This window comes from Panulirus ornatus, chromosome 58 (assembly GCF_036320965.1).
Source record: "Panulirus ornatus isolate Po-2019 chromosome 58, ASM3632096v1, whole genome shotgun sequence".
Lineage (NCBI taxonomy): Eukaryota > Metazoa > Arthropoda > Malacostraca > Decapoda > Palinuridae > Panulirus > Panulirus ornatus.
Window position 1 is genome coordinate 1,617,127 of NC_092281.1, and position 18,946 is coordinate 1,636,072.

General features: G+C 42.8%; 1 protein-coding gene across 1 annotated transcript in view; it reads right to left on the reverse strand.

Moving 5' to 3' along the window:
* Positions 1–13,897: 13,897 nt before the first annotated feature.
* Positions 13,898–18,946, reverse strand: part of LOC139766848 (uncharacterized) — a 32,019-nt gene continuing 26,970 nt past the window's right edge. Inside the window, exon 6 of the mRNA XM_071695800.1 lies at positions 13,898–17,967. The gene's annotated coding sequence lies outside the window, so the exon portion shown is untranslated. The remainder of the gene's footprint in view (positions 17,968–18,946) is intronic.

The window sequence follows — 18,946 nt, forward strand, 5'->3', positions numbered from 1 at the left end:
AACATACCCTTCATCACGACGGTACGACCCTTGATCACGACGGTACGACCCTTGATCACGACGGTACGACCCTTGAGCACGACGGTGCGACCCTTGAACACGACGGTACGACCCTTGAACACGACGGTACGACCCTTGATCACGACGGTACGACCCTTGATCACGACGGTACGACCCTTGAGCACGATGGTACGACCCTTGAACACGACGGTACGACCCTTGAGCACGACGGTACGACCCTTGATCACGACGGTACGACCCTTGATCACGACGGTACGACCCTTGATCACGACGGTACGACCCTTGATCACGACGGTACGACCCTTGAGCACGACGGTGCGACCCTTGAGCTCGAAGGTACGACCCTTGAGCACGACGGTACGATCCTTGAGCACGACGGTAAGACCCTTGAGCACGACGTTTCGATCCTTCAGCACGACGGGTACGACCCTTGAGCACGACCGTACGACCCTTGAGCACGACGGTACGATCCTTGAGCACGACGGTTCGATCCTTGAGCACGACCGTGCGACCCTTGAACACGACGGTACTACCCTTGAGCACGACGGTTCGATCCTTGAGCACGACCGTACGATCCTTGAGCACGACGGTAAGACCTTCTTGAGCACGACGGTACGACCTTCTTGAACACGACGGTACGACCTTCTTGAGCACGACGGTACGACCTTCTTGAGCACGACGGTGCGACATATAAAGCACGGCTTAAGATTCTTTCGTGCTAACGGGTCACCCGTACGCTTAAGGATCGTACCGTCGTGCTCAAGGGTCGGATCGTCGTGTTCAAGGGTCGTACCGTCGTGCTCAAGGGTCGTACCGTCGTGATCACGGGTCGTACCGTCGTGCTCACGGGTCGTACCGTCGTGATCAAGGGTCGTACCGTCGTGCTCAAGGGTCGTACCGTCGTGTTCAAGGGTCGTACCGTCGTGCTCAAGGGTCGGATCGTCGTGTCTAAGGGTTGTACCTTCGTACTCAAAGGTTGTACCTTCGTGCTCAAGGGTTGTACCTTCGTACTCAAGGGTCGGATCGTCGTGTCTACGGGTCGTGCCTTCGTACTCAAGGGTCGTACCTTCGTACTCAAGGGTCTTATCGTCGTGCTCAAGGGTCATACCTTCGTACTCAAGGGTCGTATCGTCGTGCTCAAGGGTCGTACCTTCGTACTCAAGGGTCGTATCGTCGTGCTCAAGGGTCGTACCTTCGTACTCAAAGGGCAGGACAGACAATATCCCTCTCTCTTCCTATCGTATTTAGCTAGCGAAATCGTGATTAAGATCCAGCAGCCACTTTGGCCGACTTTTCAGTAATTAGGAAGAGCTTCGGGGCAGTTAAATGAGTTCAAATACCAGATAAACTAACCAATTAAACAGAGCAAGTATTTACCTCTCGCTTGTTAGCCTCGTTTTATGGTGAAATACAACCGTACGATTTCAGCGCTGAACTAAGCGAGTCGCTTCTTTTTTTTCTCAAACTGCTGAAGTTCAGCGAGCATACGTTTGCAATGAGGGTAGCGAAGGGCTCTGCTGAAACCTAAGCCACATTATCCAACACTTCAGACGAGTGTACTTGGTAAAACCCCATTACTGAAGGTGTATTATACGAGTTATACCAAGGGTCATTTAACCTTTTCCTCATAGACCAAGAGTCCAATTAGAACAATATCAAAACACAATCAGTGAGATGAATCTCAACCACATCAACTTAGATGCCACAACAGGACTTTGGCCAGGATGGCGCTGAACACCTTACTATACAGAATCCAAGACCAAATGTCACCTGATATTAACGATGGTTTCACACAAGAGGCGACAAAACGTTGTTCTTTTTTTTTTCTATGTCCGCTGAGATGGAATGGGCAACTGAGGCTACAATCAAGGATATATATATATATACATATATATATATGTGTGTGATTATTACACGAAAGTGCACTTGGGAACTTTTCGTGTTTCATTTTCCCCGTGGACTCATAGGAATATATATATATATATATATATATATATATATATATATATATATATATATATATAGGGGACAGAAAGCTTCGTTAGCACCACAGACCAAGGAATAAATTGCACAGTTAACCAGATAAAACATCAGCAAAGACGTACGACAACTTGTGGACGACCGACCAACGTTGTAAATCACTACACCTACGCATACGACAGATTAAGACGACTGTGTCACTTTCCAAACCGAGCGCACCCGCAGAAACCTTCATCAACTCGCCGCGTCACCTCAAACTCCCTCTCTCTACTGAGCGGGTTCCCGCAGGGCAGCGTCTTGTCACCACCTCTATTCATCACACACACACACACACACACACACACACACACACACACACACACACACACACACACACACACACACACAGAGCTGACACGCCCCCACCACCACCAGCTGGTGCCATGATCGTTGGGCAACTACGGCGATAACGCCACTCCAATACTTGGTTAGTAGAACTCATCTCCAGGTCATACTCATTTAGTGAAGTCAGAACCAATCAGACAACACAATTTCGAAAAAAAGGACTGGAAGATAACAATCAACAAATCTACTATAGTGCCTCTTGGAATAATACATTCCAACGCAAGTACCACAAGAGGTAAGGTTGATGGCGTACCAGAAGTGCAGAATCCTGGGTCAAAGGGGCTTTGATGATAGGTCATATCAACGCCAGATCCTTACATGAGACAGTGGGCCAGACCAATCTGTACAGACTGTGGCATCTTACAGAAAACTAAACATTACATCTTAGTCAAAACCAAGATAATACTCGACCTAACCTTCTCAAACAACACCAAACGTCCCTCACCTCCTAACCACACAGCATCCAGCGTCCCTCACCTCCTAACCACACAGCACCCGACGTCCCTCACCTCCTAACCACACAGCACCCGACGTCCCTCACCTCCTAACCACACAGCATCCAGCGTCCCTCACCTCCTAACCACACAGCACCCAACGTCCCTCACCTCCTAACCACACAGCATCCAACGTCCCTCACCTCCTAACCACACAGCATCCAACGTCCCTCACCTCCTAACCACACAGCATCCAACGTCCCTCACCTCCTAACCACACAGCACCCGACGTCCCTCACCTCCTAACCACACAGCATCCAACGTCCCTCACCTCCTAACCACACAGCATCCAACGTCCCTCACCTCCTAACCACACAGCATCCAACGTCCCTCACCTCCTAACAACACAGCATCCGACGTCCCTCACCTCCTAACCACACAGCATCCAGCGTCCCTCACCTCCTAACCACACATGCTGAAGTTACAGAGGATACAACAGACGGCTGTACCCTTACACTGAAATTATCGTAGAACAGCACCAACGAGTATAGAGTAACCCGTCGCTTCATACCTAAGAGAAGCGCCTTAAAGAAAGTCTGGTAGACACTTGTAAACAAAGGTGATATGAGCAACACAGACCTCACAGCTGGACAACAGTGTAGGCATGGCACATCCTTGGTTCTCTCGAAGCCTCAAAACACTCAGGGGGAAGCACCACCCCCACACAGGTACATAGTCAACAGTGATTAGCGTAGCTTAGCGAATCTGCTTCAAAAAACAGCATGAGAACATAAACACATCTAGCCAGCTGGGTTATATATATATCAAATATAGCACCAATACCATGCTTCTATAATACCAACATGCATAAATTAACTAACACCAAACACTGTTCACACTTCCACCTCTTGTCTCACACTATCCCTTCCCCTGTCCCACTTCTTCCTCTCCTCTATCCATCCTATCACAAACCATTTAGTTCTATACCTGGCCTCATAACTATCCCTTATCTTTGACTTCATACATCTCTGAAAACCAAAGTTTGGACAGATGAAGAAACCTGTATTTCACATCAGTCCGACACTTGGCGAGTGATCCAAATGAAAAATGAGTATTAATCTCACGACATTACACATATAAATAATGTAGAATACATTTCCTATCCCCCTTTAATGAGAACAATATGATCATGGTGGTATGGAAGCGTCCCAGTTATTGCTATGCTGACGAAGTTCGAGCCAAACAGACGAAACTGATAAGCGATCAACACAACACTTGAGGATTTAATACATCAAGTGGATCAAGATGTACGACATCAAAGTCAGTCCCTGAAGCCAAGTGAAAACTGATGTCAATTCAAACTTCTTCAACACGTCAAGCCAGACGTATGAGGCGATAATGATGACAATGAACAGATAATTATATAAATTACGTTGATAATACGGGCGTCAATGAAAATAAGTAATAATGATCACATACACGAGGGTCCAAATAATGTTGAGTGTAATAAAATGCCAGTAACAACACAAACTCCTGACCTTCCCTTCCCCCACCAGGCGCCTGTTGGTGTGTGTGTGTGTGTGTGGGGGTGTGTGGGTCTGGGTGTGGGGGTGTGTGGGGGGGTGTAGCCAGCAATAACAAGGGCCCCGCATGCATTACCCTCGCGCGCGCCTGGCAGCGGGGAAACAAAACAAGTCGACACTGGAGTATTCCGCTCAGACTGGCTGCTGCAAGTGCTCGAATATTGTGCTAATGTTTGAACAGCTCTCCGCAGTCCCAACTCCTCCGTCATGACAGGCCAGGAGGCGGGGAAAACTAAGTCTGGAGCAGCGAGCTGGTGGCGATAGCGAGCGGGTAGCGAGGGGCTAGTGGAAGATAATGCGAGGTGGATGTGGAGAGTGGTGATGGAAGGGTCAAAGGTGGAGGAGTGGAGGAGTAGGACGGTGGTGAGGGATGGTAGGTGTTGGATGAGTAATGATGAGTGGTGGTGGATGAATGATGGGTTATGCCGGATGACGTCGCTGGGTGATTAACAAGTGGATAACAAGTGGATGATGAACTCAATAGCAATGATAAGAAGAGCCAAGTGATGGTGGTGGGTTATGATTCGATAACTACTGGCATCTCATGTACATGAGGTGACACCAATTACATCAGTAACAGCTTCCAAAGTCTCCTCTCCCTGTTTACGTCCAGCGCTCCACACACAACCACACACACAAACACCCACCCACACACACACACACAAACACCCACCCACACACACACACACACACACACACACATTCCTACCTAAGACAGCCACACGCAGATACTGATAATGAAGTGCGAACACCACCATTACACATGTCATGTGTGTGTGAGGGCGTACAAAAGCACATCAAATGATGACTGATCTAGTGATCCAATCAATGGAAAATGGCCAAAATCTACGAACATCTTTGGCTACGTCTGGTGGCTTGGAGGTATGAAACCGTGGCGTTATATTTAAGTCTGACCCTTGACCTGACCCGTAATGGGGTCAGAAATCAAGATGAATGGGGTCAATATGACAAACGAGGGACAGAGATCTAACTACTGGGGGCCTGTGGACTGGCTAAGGTTGTATGGCCTCCTACAGTTTCATAATGGGGAGGAGGCTGGTATACGAGAGGTGCACCAAAACTTAAATCCATAGTTTGATAATTAGGGAAGACACCGCTCACCGGAGGCCAGTATGTGTGACCTGACACATTAGAGTGATGATACAATGATGATGAACAGTTACGTGAGCCAAGTTGTACCGCAAGGTGGATTCTTGTACCCTAATTCAACCCTTTGAGGACGTAGGTACGACGAATCGAGGGGTCGGTCGTCCTCAAACGACTTAACGTGTTTTTCACTGACATTTTCATTGGATAAACTTTTTCAGTCAGAGGTATGTATCACTCAAATATACATATACATTTGTGTTGTTCTAAGAACCGGTTTATATCTCGCTTATAACTAAAATTCTGGTAAATCCTGCCTCCCTTTTTTTTTCTGCAATGATGCGAATTTGGGGAACTGAGTTATTATGTTTACAAATCCATTTCGTATATTTTCCACTACGACCATATCTGACCATGTTCTTGTGACCTACGAACGTAATTCCAAGAAATGAGTAGGAAAAAGTATAGCTAGCTTATCCCGGGTTGTTGGTTACCACAAACACTATCATAACCTGGGTTGTTGGTTACCACTAACACTATCATAACCTGGGTTGTTGGTTACCACAAACACTATCATAACCCGGGTTGTTGGTTACCACAAACACTATCATAACCCGGGTTGTTGGTTACCACTAACACTATCATAACCTGGGTTGTTGGTTACCACAAACACTATCATAACCCGGGTTGTTGGTTACCACAAACACTATCATAACCCGGGTTGTTGGTTACCACTAACACTATCATAACCTGGGTTGTTGGTTACCACAAACACTATCATAACCCGGGTTGTTGGTTACCACAAACACTATCATAACCCGGGTTGTTGGTTACCACAAACACTATCATAACCTGGGTTGTTGGTTACCACAAACACTATCATAACCCGGGTTGTTGGTTACCACAAACACTATCATAACCCGGGTTGTTGGTTACCACAAACACTATCATAACCCGGGTTGTTGGTTACCACAAACATTATCATAACCCGGGTTGTTGGTTACCACTAACACTATCATAACCCGGGTTGTTGGTTACCACAAACACTATCATAACCCGGGTTGTTGGTTACCACAAACACTATCATAACCCGGGTTGTTGGTTACCACAAACATTATCATAACCCGGGTTGTTGGTTACCACTAACACTATCATAACCCGGGTTGTTGGTTACCACAAACATTATCATAACCCGGGTTGTTGGTTACCACTAACACTATCATAACCCGGGTTGTTGGTTACCACAAACATTATCATAACCCGGGTTGTTGGTTACCACTAACACTATCATAACCCGGGTTGTTGGTTACCACAAACACTATCATAACCCGGGTTGTTGGTTACCACAAACACTATCATAACCCGGGTTGTTGGTTACCACAAACATTATCATAACCCGGGTTGTTGGTTACCACTAACACTATCATAACCCGGGTTGTTGGTTACCACAAACACTATCATAACCCGGGTTGTTGGTTACCACAAACATTATCATAACCCGGGTTGTTGGTTACCACTAACACTATCATAACCCGGGTTGTTGGTTACCACAAACACTATCATAACCCGGGTTGTTGGTTACCACAAACACTATCATAACCCGGGTTGTTGGTTACCACAAACACCATCATAACCCGGGTTGTTGGTTACCACAAACACTATCATAACCTGGGTTGTTGGTTACCACAAACACTATCATAACCTGGGTTGTTGGTTACCACAAACACTATCATAACCTGGGTTGTTGGTTACCACAAACACTATCATAACCTGGGTTGTTGGTTACCACAAACACTATCATAACCCGGGTTGTTGGTTACCACAAACACTATCATAACCTGGGTTGTTGGTTACCACAAACACTATCATAACCCAGGTGGTTGGTTACCACAAACATTATCATAACCCGGGTTGTTGGTTACCACAAACACTATCATAACCCAGGTTGTTGGTTACCACAAACACTATCATAACTCGGGTTGTTGGTTACCACAAACACTATCATAACCCGGGTTGTTGGTTACCACAAACACCATCATAACCCGGGTTGTTGGTTACCACAAACACTATCATAACCCGGGTTGTTGGTTACCACAAACTCTATCATAACCTGGGTTGTTGGTTACCACAAACACTATCATAACCTGGGTTGTTGGTTACCACAAACACTATCATAACCCGGGTTGTTGGTTACCACAAACAACGCCATAACCTCAGCTAACTATCGGCTTAGTGCTGTACAACCCCCCCCCCCCCCATTGGCTTACGCCTTTGTCATTCTACTAAGGCGTTTTGAGCAACAAGTCATTCGACTTAAATAGAGTGATTCCACGTTTGGTTTTGCATCACAAACAACCCAGATAAATGTAATTATAAAGTAAATATAAACAACTTACTAGGGGTAGTTGTGGTTGACTGAGTGACAGGCTCTGGTTTCTCTTGGTTGGTATGTCTATATATTCTCTGTGGCTGTCTCAAACTCGGTAGCAATGTTGTCCATGGTTCTCCCTGGTTCCTGAACGAGGCCATCTTGATGTTGTAACAACTCGGTCGTAAACAACATACAACATTGTTCTAATCCACCTTTTATATAAAGGTAGGAATTCACTAAACTCACAATATTAAGATGAAATTCATTTTTTCGTTATCAAACACACAAGCATGACCTTCGTTGTATGATGAACGACCTCGAGATCACCTCACTCAACAAGGGCCGTCCCAACGACCTCCACGGTCGTACCGTCACCATGCTAAATGCTCTAAAACACAACTGTTGTATAGCGGTGTTATTCCCATGGCTTGTGTCAACTCGTCCGTTTCAAATGAACACCGTAACTAGCAACGTAAATGCAACGGAAGACATGCACACTACTACCTCAAGGGCGACACTGGCCCGAGGTACTTTAACAGACCCCAACCGTGGTAACCAACCAATCACAGGCGTTGTTTATGTCCTAGTTAGGTGTAGGTTGCCAAGTCTCGCCAGTGAGCCATTACCAAACCCGTCATGAATATATATATATATATATATATATATATATATATATATATATATATATATATATATATATATAAAACATTCGGGCACGCTTATTTCTAGCAACACATATACTATGGAAGTTTTATTAATAATACTTGGTAAATATCGAATAAATTTAGCATATTTTACCTTACACTGACCTTAGACACAAACTACAGAGGGAATAAGTGATGACTATCCATCCATGATTATTGGAATAAAAATAATTCGGCAGAAAATATAATTAAAGGTGGAAAGCTGTCAGCCAGCCGAACCTCAGATGACGCGGACGAAAACTGAACTTATCGTACCGCATTCATGGCAGTTTGGTGTCCGTCTGTCTAAATGTACTTACCGTCCCTTGTCTCTTATATAATTAAAAGTGTGATGAATCTACGACAAAGTAGTGAATACTGTGAAATAGATAAGTATACTTGTAGCATATCAGGTTCTATTATTACCAAATCAGTCCTTCAAATTTCCAGAAAACCAGATCACAATTTCGCATTACCAGAATACGAATCACAATTTCCCATGACCAATCCGTTTCCTCGTCACCCAATCTTTTACCAATTTGGTAATGAACATTACCACTTGGCAACCCTGAGGGTAAGGTGGCTGGGAATATCTAAGAAAGACAAGAAAGCGCACGCGAATACTTGACCTTGAGATTGGAGAAACATGGAGGTGGGCAGAAGACGTGGCCGATGCGCAATTTCCCAACAAAAAATAACCCAGAACTTGTGTTTCATGGTTTTTCCCTGTTTTAAAGAAGTATATGTACACAAATAACGTATATAGGTAACTATAAACACAATATGCAGGAAAAACAAGCAGGAACTGGGCAGTTGGAGTTACAACCATCCCATAACAATCATTTTTTCTTTTATTTCGTTTAGATTTAACAGTTATATTCATAGCTACATATATATACACATATATACTCTATTTGAGTTTATGTGGATAACCGTATGTACTTCGAGTTTATGTTCATTGGCTTACCTATTTTGTAAACATTTCTTTGTATGTTTTCATGCTCTCGTAATATAATCATTTTATATGGCATATACAAAGAGCTTTTGTGTGTGTGAGCTCTTAATTATATATCTTTATAATGTTACTTTTCTTCATTGTTGCAAGAAGTCTATTTTTTGTTTATATGTTGATCTAAGAGCACCTCAATAATTCTATGATCTCGTTTTCTTTTATATTATTGTACATTATATTGCGTTTTCTTTTCTTGGTTTTGTGTTATTTTCCCCTATGGTAGTGCATGGGCAACATGTATATTTCATCTTTATGTGAATGAGAATTATCTTTTGATATGTGCTTGCATCATTTCTCTTTCTAAATTCTATTCTCTTCGTTTTATTTTTATGTTTATGTTTATTTGGAATACATGCAGAGGATTGCACTGTATACTCATAAGTTCTTCAGTTTACGAGGCACAGTTTTTTTTCTTTGCAAACATGTTCGTTGTAGCCTGTTTATTTATCTTATGATAACAGTCAATAGGTAAGTAAAATCTTACTTCACTGAGTTTACTTTACCATCCTTAAATTATCACAGATAAATAATTCATGAAGAGGAAAGTAGAATGGTCAATGCATGATCAAGTATATATATATATAAATGTAACTTACTTAGAACCATTTATGAGAGCACACACACGCACACACACTAGGTAACCCTGGGGTCACTGGGTAACCCTGGGTAACAGACAGGTAACCCTCGGGTCACTCTGGGGTCACTGGCAGGAACAGATAGGTCACTCTGGAATCACTGTGAGACATTGAATAGGTCGTACGAGTGAGTGAGGCTATAGCACAGAACAGCACATGTTTATCACTGCATATCACACAGTGGCACCAACACTTGCTACCTGACCTGTTGCTTCCATTTTCACCCCGTCCACAGTCACACATACTCAGTCGTGATCACAGCCAAGGGCGCCGCTGACACACACATACATTTCTTGTGGGGAAGAACAAGTTCTAAGTAGCCTTGGACTCGACCTTTATCTATAGCTTTCACGAAGCACAGAAAATGCAATACCGGTACCAGACGTTTGAGATGATGGGTCAGGTCACAGAAGGCACACGTACTACAATTAAGCAGGGACTCAAGAGAACTTTCTTTCAAGATTTATCAGAAACGGGGAAAACGTGATCAAGTATATTTCTATATCTCCACGGGAAAATGAAACACAAGTTCCCAAGTGCACTTTCGTGGAATAATCACATCATAAAGGGAGATACAAGCATGAAATATTAACTGACTGTTATATCTCTTTCTTGTATCTCCCCTAATGATGTGACTATTACACGAAAGTGCACTTGGGAGCTTTGCTTTCAGAAAATCAATAATGATATTGGAAAACTCATCTACCTAGTTTTAGATTTCACAAAAACATATGATCTTTGTCACAATACCCTAATGAAGGAATTCAAAACCCTACAATATTACGGTGCTAAAAAAACAAACATCTGAGTTTAGATTCGGATCCTATTAAGGTCTGAAGATCTACGGCACGAAAAGTACTTAAAGAACTTATTGTTTTTATGGCTGCCACCAAGTTCCCAGCTCCGGCTAGACAAACTTATATATCACCGAGACGGTCATTTTCTCGTACAGAACTGAGCTGGTAAGATTGTTTTCTTTTCCCTTAGCATCAAAGATATCAGCTGATATACGACCTAGCAGACCTGACACATAAATCCGGTTCTGCCCCTCCCACCCACCACACCAGCGTCCAAACACTCCTTTAGCTCATATTTATTGCCTAATATGAGACCTAAACATGGCCGGGAAGTGGTACATTCTCATACACTCGGCTTTTATTACAGAACTAGCTATATTTACTCACTTGGTTTATCTCCACACTTGCTCTTGGTTTATGGCGGAGCTATGATTAGTAGCTACCACCCCAGTGTGATTTACAGTTCGATTAAGAACCTCCGGAAACCAGCGCTCCAACAGCGAGGGGAATACTTTTTTAATTACTAAAATACATTGTAGGATTTGCAGGCTCTTCCGTCCCTACCGCTTACCCTCTCTCCCTCACTGCCTCCTTTGTGGCTAAGAATCTTAAAGGATGTGTTGGCCATAGGTTCGCCTTTCTGTCTCGCCTGATCTGTCGTCAAAAGTTTAAATCTAAATACTTCCTCAGTGGAGGTGGAGAGCTTACTACACGCCCCACCTCCTTCGGGCTGTGATTGGTGGCTTCGGCCCGCTAGTTGCCGAAGCTCCGCCCTCCTCTTCTCCGATTCGTCGACACAGGACACACATAAACGTGCAGAACATCTTTACGTTTTCCATGTAGGTTTCCTTGCCATGGAAATCCGAGATATATGGTAGACCAAATCGCACACATGATCAAAGTCAATTTGATATCCACTTACCAGAAGACACACCATAAGATAGTCTAGATATATCCAAAAAACCAGGAATAACTGCATAAGAGCCAAGTCTAGCTTCATCCAGTACCACACATCAGAATTTATATCACAAGAAGTACCATTCAAAATACTGAAGCATAAGTACTGAAAGGATGTGGAATAAAACACCTCTTAAAATTTATTTCAGAATCTAATACCACAACACCGACTTTACATCATTATAAAAGTGTTAAAGGTACTAATGTTAATATCATCTGTGTGATGGTAGACATTTCTTCTACATAAGAAAAATAAGTTCTCTAATAATCATCCTTCCTCTTCCCGCTTCCGGCTCAGCGGAAACACCTTTGAAAGACACAGTTATTACATTCACAATGTACAGAGAATAATGTACACAATATTACAATGTCCACAAGTTACAGGAGATAATAATGTACACATTTATCAGACTTCTCAGCTTATTTCAGTACACTTTTCACCTTTACCTTCAAAGATCCTATGAATCAAATTTTTTTTCTTGTATAGATATATTTTTTCTGACTCTTTCCTGACATAATATGTTGTCTCCTGCAGGTGTGGTCGAGGTGCCTTGCCACACCTACGCATTACACCATCCAATGTCTACACTATAGTACAGTGTACGCTATATCACACACCACACACACAGTACTGTAGTGTTAAGGTGTACATTTTCTCAAGGTGTACAGATCAGAACAATGGACATATAGTGTGCAGACTATATAGGTGTAAACTAGAAAAGTGTACATCAGTGTACATTCATAGTGTACACTATATGACAGTGCACACTATATTACCCTCTACAGTTCAGTACAGTGTACACAATACTACATTGTACACCTGATAAGAGTCTACTTTACATTATTGTATACAGTACATCGTAATGTACACTATAGTACATGGAACACTATAGTACAGTGAACACTATATAAGTAAAACACTATACTATAGTGTACACTATCATAATGTACACTATATCATGGTGTACACTGACACCACAACCTAATATTACTGTACACTAAATTTCAATGCACATCATATTACAACGTACAATGTATAACAATGTGCATTTCAATACAATGTAACCATCAGGATGTACACGATGTAACTATGTAACATTTACAATGTACGTTACATCACAAAGTAGACCACGATACGCTGTACGCTGTTACAATTTACGTTATGTTACATCGTGACTGTTACGCTATATGGTATAATATCATGCGTAACTCAAAGTGTACACCGCATTATAGTGTAGGTACATTACCGGAGTGTACAGCATACAAGGTGATCTAAACATATATATATATATATATATATATATATATATATATATATATATATATATATATATATACACAGAAAGTCCAACTGTACAGCATATCCCAAAGCTGTGGAGAGTAAAGTATTAAGTGTTATCTATACTGAAAATGTTCCATATACTGTAATGTACATGATATTGGAGAGTAGAAAATGTTTCAAAGTACGTAGAATAACAATGTACACACTAATAGAATGTGCACTATATATGAGATTCAATCAGAATGATAGTACATAATGTCAAAATGTACGATGTACTGTAATAATGTACACACTAATAGAATGTGCACTATATATGAGATTCAATCAGAATGATAGTACATAATGTCAAAATGTACGATGTACTGTAATAAGCACATTATCAAAGTTTACAATGTATTGCAACGTACAGTCACCCAAAAAAGTATCGGTACACTTACCATAACTTATAATTTGAAACTTAGAACAAAGTTTTTATTTAGTTATTATTAACAGAATTCCCCTTTGGTCTACGTTATATTAAAACATCATTTTGTTTGCTGGTAGAATATACCTAAACATATATATATATATAATTTGCATAACTGCATATATGATTGTTTTAAAAAGTAATACACAATACTTGATAGAACATATGGCAGAGTTCCAAAAGCACTGCAGTTTATCCTTCAGTGTAATCAACTTATATCATTTACATGTCGTGTGATGTCAAGTTTCACTGTCTTGCAATATTTGCTTTATGGACTTCAATATCCTCCAAAGTCCTGTTATCACAGGAATATTAGAATATTGAGATTATTACACCTCAAAAGCAAAATAATATTTCTTTTAATAAGCACAATTTGTCAACCAATTTCAATGTTTCTCTTGAAAGTACGATTAGAATTTCTAATGAAACGAATAAACCCTTTTACTCTTTTAGCATTTTCTTACATAATGAAACCCGATGATATTCAGACAATGGCACCGTATCCCCTTAACTCTACATAAATGACAAGAATTCCCTTTAAACTCTCCATAAATGGCATCCAATTCCCTTTAAACTCTCCATAAATGGCATCCAATTCCCTTTAAACTCTCCATAAATGGCATCCAATTCCCTTTAAACACTCCATTAATGGCATCCCATTCCTCTGAACACTGCATAAATGACAAGCCTTCCCTTTCAACTCTACAAATTTCTTTTCCTTATATAAGTCTGATAAATATAAGTGTGATAAATATACTTTTCAAATTGAACATCTCGAAAAGTAGTGATGTTCACTTGTCTGCCTTACTTCAGGAACCAAAAGTCTATTTCAAAGATTCGAATCACATATCATAACATGAGAAAGGGATTCTATATAAGAGATACATAAGATAATCAGAATCAACAATTACGTCGAAATAAGTCGAGTAAAATTGTTTACTTGATATTCCTTCGTCTTCAGTGGTAAGTTAATTATTTTCCTGACTGTACGTAATACAATGTACACTGAGTTATGTTCTTCAAAGTGACACTGTATGTCTTATAATGTACATAATAATACCATGTACACAATGCTAATGTGGAATGGTTAGTGTACACAGTATTACAGTGTACTACAATGTACGGAAAAGCAATGTGGAATGGTTAGTGTACACAGTATTACAGTGTATTACAATGTACTCAATGCTAATACGGAATGGTTAGTGTATGCAAAATCAAAGTGTATTACAGTGTACACAATGCTAATGTGGAATGGTTAGTGCACACAGTATTACAGTGTACTACAATGTACGGAAAAGCAATGTGGAATGATTAGTGTACATAGTACTACAGTGTATCACAATGTACACAACAGTTAAGTGTGTATGCAACATTACAGTGTAAGCAACAGTGTACAAGTCACGTACTACACTGTATTAGAATGCCATGTACAGACAGCAACACGAGATTACGTCGTGTTAGTGTACATTATCCTAATGTACACCGTACAAGTACATACAATATCACTCAGCCCACAATATTACAGTACACACGGCGCAACGGTACATACAGTGTAGCCAGCGCCTGTGTACACAAAGTACTTGTGTACATGCTACTATAGTATTCACAATATGACAGTGCACAGAATACTAGAGTGTACATAATATCCCAATGTACGTGTGATGTACAACATGCTACAGGCAGCTTCGCCTCGCCAGACACACATATCGTGGAGAAAGTGAAGGTTGGGGAAGATGTCCTCTTTTCTTTTCCATATATTTTCAGTTTGGTTCGTTGGGTTCACTCAAATTCTTCAGCGAACTGATTCACAAAGTACATCTACTTCTTGTAAAGTAGATCCTGCGTTGCTCTTCCCGCCCTCACGGACGGTGGAGGTAGAGCGGAAACTGCTACACGTCCTCGGAGCTTCACTGAGACAAATGTAGCAACACTCGCTACTTGTCTCCTCGAAGACGTCCTCGGATTAAGGGATTGAGTTTCTTTGCTCCGATTCGGTAGAGGAGCGTGGGGCAAGTTCGAAGCCTCGGCAGAGGAGCGCTGGCAAGTTCGAAGCCTCGGCAGAGGAGCGCAGGCAAGTTCGAAGCCTCGGCAGAGGAGCGCAGGCAAGTTCGAAGCCTCGGAAGAGGAGCGAGGGCAAGTTCGGAGCCTCGCTAAACACTTGCGTGTTCGAAGCCTCGACTAACACTTGCGTGTTCGAAGCCTCGCCTAACACTTGCGGGTTCGAAGCCTCGACTAACACTCGCGTATTCATTGATGTTCAATCTCTTAAGCAGTTCACTGAACATATAAACGTTGTTTCAACAACTTCACGTACAGACACACCAAAGCACTGTGAAGAAATGACAGCAGAACAACTGGAAGCGTTCGATAGATGTTCATGGTCACATGGAACTAAGTGAATCGCGTTCGGAACAAACTCGCGAGTCGAATCATCCGCGCTGGTCTGTCCAAATGGCCAAACCTCAAACACATAGATGTAGTTTTGGGGTCCGGGTGACCAGGAGTAATGTTGGCCTCGGTTATTTATCTATATAGCACCAGTTCATTAGACTTCTACAAACAATAACAACAACAACAATTAGACTATCATTGGACTGTATCCGAACTAGTTAAAGTTTGGTGTATATAATGGTACTTTATTTTTTTTTCCAGCACATTACTTAGTTGGTTGAGCCTAAAACCTTTCAGGTCAATTGACTCACGCACACTCCGAGAGGTCACCTTTAAGTTTAACCCATCACAAGAATAACATTGTCCACATCACACAAGTTTCTTCTCGAGTTAAACGAAGCGTCACTTGTCGGGCGCAAAATCTTCAGTATAAACCAGGTGTTCCATCACACAATGCTTCTCCAGATGTCCTTAAAACAGCCAACACCTAAACCCCAAAAAACACAGTCACAAGAAATTCCTCGCCTGGCCTCAAGGACCACATATTGTCTTCGAGGTTTTGGCGGATCCATTTGGAGCGCTGAGGACCAGTCAGTGTTTGACCAAGGTGGTCGTCTCCTGCAGCAGTGTTGACTAATTTCCTTGCATCCTGCCGGAGCCACAGGGAGTCAATAAAGAGAAGCAGACGAGGCCAGACACAAGGAGGCTGAGCATTGTTTTGATTCATATCTGTAAACCAGGCAAGACGGCGGGGGAACGTTTTACATTCAAGAATTGGCTGAATTCTTTAACCAAGAGATGTACTAAGTCTACAAATACAAGGAGTTTATTGCTTTCATTTGATGGATTTTAATATTCAGCTGGAAACAACGAGACGTATCGTCGCATCACATACTCGAACTGAACTGGAGTGAAGGGAAGAGCTCAAGAAACGTCCTACACCTCCACTGAGAAGCTCACTGACACAGTCGTCCTCTTGTAACTTCTTGAAGGTGAGGGAGGATGGGGAGGTGCCTGTCGCTGAGTGTCGTATATATACTCCAGGTAATCCATAAGCCAGGTATAATGTTCCTTTCGATACGATCAAGAGAGATCTGAGGGACAGACAGTAAACTGGGAATTCCCTCAGCCCTTACGATGCGAAATCACCAAAGTGGTAGTTTGTTCATAAAAAACAAAGTCATTGGCTCTTGAGATACGTTGTGGGTCTGTTGTTATCTGGGTGATGATGCATGAGGCATTTTGATCGCTAGATTATATACACATATGACGTGGATATTCTCTAGTGTTTGCGGAGGTTCCGGTTTGATGGGTGTAATTTAGAATCCTCAGCTGGTGTATGTCATCTACCTACCTCGTACTGCTGAAGCCTCCCTGGTCGCCTGGTATAACACACTGCATGCATGAGAGAGTGTGTGTGGTCGTCGCAAGTGGCGTACTCGACCATACTCGCCTACCAAGCAAAGTTATAGAGCACCTGACAGGAGGAGCTCTTGAGTGCCTGTGGTAGGACTGACGGGCAAGGCTGGCTGCAGGGGGGGTGTCAGCGGACAGCAGATGTGGTGACAGTCATGTGTGTGGTGGAGACGACTGACATACGTAGGTGGTGTTGTGGTGTTGTGGGCACCGCTGGTCGACGGTGCTCTGTTGTGCTTGTGTCTACACACTGAAGTACGTCGGTGGGAGGCAGACAGAAGGGATAAGACGCAAGAGGAGGGTGAGTAAGAGCGATCTGCCGGGTGACAGACGATGTTCCAGCAGACGCCGTGTCTTCCTGGAACGCTCCTTCCAGCCTGCATGAGCTTGGGTTCCTCTGAGTTCCCCGTGTGTTCCAGCCCACGAGTCACTTCCGCTGCGCCATGAGCTGGAAAGATAAAAGAGGAATCGTCTACAATCTAGAATTGATCTCCTGCTTTTACGAGAGATTAGCGTTTTCTTCATTGGGTGGGTGGGGGAGAACCAGAGGGCTTCCAGCACCCTGGAACTCCTCCCTGTCTTTTGTCTGAGGGAGGATGTAATAATCTCAGTATGAAGAGGAATGCGTCCAGGCAGCTGGCCTGGAGGAGGAGGAGGAGGAGCACCTTCGTCGTCTTTCGCGCCCTTGAGGAGAGAGAGAGAGAGAGAGAGAGAGAGAGAGAGAGAGAGAGAGAGAGAGAGAGAGAGAGAGAGAGAGAGAGAGAGAGAGAGAGGGCTATCGCATTTGAATTAGCTGTTGTCACCATCTTTAACATGATCGCATGTACACATACTATAAATACACCTCTCTCTCTCTCTCTCTCTCTCTCTCTCTCTCTCTCTCTCTCTCTCTCTCTCTCTCTCACAGGTAGTTTAACCCGAGTCAAACAACGAACATTTCAGTCAGTAACTCAAAAGTAAAAAAAAAAATTGGACCACACATTTACTCCTTTTGTAAATCATCCAGAAGTTTCAGTGACTCTGTAAAACTCAGTAAATGAAACACTTCACCAATTACCTGAAAATGACAGTCCAAAAAATTCAGCCATTTGACTGAAATGTCGCCTCGTTCTGAACACTGAAACATACAAGACGTGTGGGTCAGTAATTGCCATACGTGAACCATCCACACACACACACACACACACGACACACACACACACACACAACACACACACACACACACACACACACACACACACACACACAACACACACACACACACCACACACACACACAACACACACACACACACACACACACGCACACATACACACACACCACACACACCACACAGACACACACACACCACACACACATACACACACACCACACACACACCACACACACCAGACAGACACACACACACCACACACACACACCACACA